Raw genomic sequence first — 1,802 nt, 5'->3', positions numbered from 1 at the left:
CGTTTGACTGCTAACCAGAGGTTTGGCAGTTCAAGCCCACCAGCAGCTCTGCAGAAGGAAGATGAGACAATCTACTTCTGTAAAGATTTACCTACTTGGAAACCCAGTGAGGGTCACTATGAGTTGGAATCAACTCCACGGCAGTGGGTTTGGCTTTTTGGTTAACTTAAAGACTTAAGTCTCTAATAATTAGATTATTCTTTAAATTATGTGAAATGGAATAGCAATACATTTTAAAATACTAAAAATTAAAGTATTTAAATGTTGTATGAAGTGAGTATTCAGAACTACAAAATATTTAAAATTTGCATATTAATCTTCAAAGTGAAAATGATGATTACTCATCTTGGAGAACATGTTGTTGTTGTTGTTGTTTGCTGTCCAGTCGGCCCCGACTCATAGCGACCCCCTCCTTGGGTTTCCAAGGCAGTATCACTATGGAAGTAGGATTGCCCAACCTTCATTCCGAGGAGTGGCTGGTGGGTTTGAACCGCCAGCCTTCTGGTTAGCAGTCAAGTTGGAGAACATAATGGGCAGAAAAATTAAATATGGGGGAAGTAGCACAAATGTGAAGTAAGAATCTATACAAACATTTCCTGGAAGAGAAAATGAAATAAGACTAAAAGCAGGTCCCTGCCCAGTGTGCAGTCAGGCTGAAACAGTTTACACACCGAGTGATTAAGAAGAGAGAAAATTATTTATTGCAAAATGGCAATGCAAGGAGGCAGGGGTACATGTACCCAGATCTGACTCCCTGAAACTCCACCGAATTACAGTTTTGTAGGTTTCAGAAGAAAGGGTTATGCATTTTCATAAAAATGTCAGGAGTTTGGGCATGAGATGGTTGACGATTGGCTGAAATTTCCTTCACCTTGGTTTAAAGATACAGTAATATTTTGAGCCAGTGTACTTGCATACCGGATGAGTCCCACCAGCTTCCTGTCATCAGCTGATCTGGGCTTAGGCAGAGGGGAGAGTGTTAGTTCCAAGTAACTTTGTTCCTCTTTGTCCCACTGCACATGTCCATGGGTCAGAGTTAATTTTCAAGTTGTTTTCTAAGACATATTAATGAGTTTATCACCTGTGCCTAAGGAAAGAGCAGGAAAGAATATTTTTTGTTCCATTCAGTTCTTAAGTAACTGAGCATACTTTATTTACTCATTTGTCTCCAACCTGGGTCCTGTTAGTCTTAACAGGGGTGGGGAAATAGTGGAGGGTAATTAAGTTTACTTATCTATTCCCATCTGAGGTCCTATCTGTTCTAATTATCTGTTTTAACCAGGGTGGGGGAAATAGTTTTGACTTTACTTGGTTTCAAAAACAGCAAGTGACTTTGCTTTAAATACTGAAGAAGGCTTGGCTGAGCTGTTGTCTTGGTTCATTGTATGTTATCCCTTTCCAACTTTTGGGTTTATTTTTAGGTTTGGAAAACCTTCCTTTCATTTTCACCTCTAAGTTTGTTATGGACAAAGACCTTGTGAGTGTATTCACCACTGAAGCCCTGTCACCTAAGGTAGTGTCTGATACTATCAGGAATCTCATAGATTTTTTTTTATTGTGATTTGGATGAAGATTTACAGAGCAAATTGACTTTCCATACAGAAGTTCACATGTACTTTGTCTCATATCATTGACCACAGTTTTCCACAATGCAACAGCTCCCCTTCCACTTCCTCCCCATAGTTACCTCTTCCCAGTGTTCATCCCTCCATACTGTCCTGCCCCCTGAGCTGTCTCCCTGTGTGTAAGGAGACCTTCTTTCTAACATGATTGTTCTCTCCAAGGAGTGTAACCACTTGAGG

The sequence above is a fragment of the Orycteropus afer genome, unplaced genomic scaffold (assembly GCF_000298275.1).
Source record: "Orycteropus afer afer isolate SDZICR_OR568_19922 unplaced genomic scaffold, OryAfe1.0 scaffold00125, whole genome shotgun sequence".
Taxonomy (NCBI): domain Eukaryota; kingdom Metazoa; phylum Chordata; class Mammalia; order Tubulidentata; family Orycteropodidae; genus Orycteropus; species Orycteropus afer.
This window is presented reverse-complemented; position numbering follows the sequence as displayed.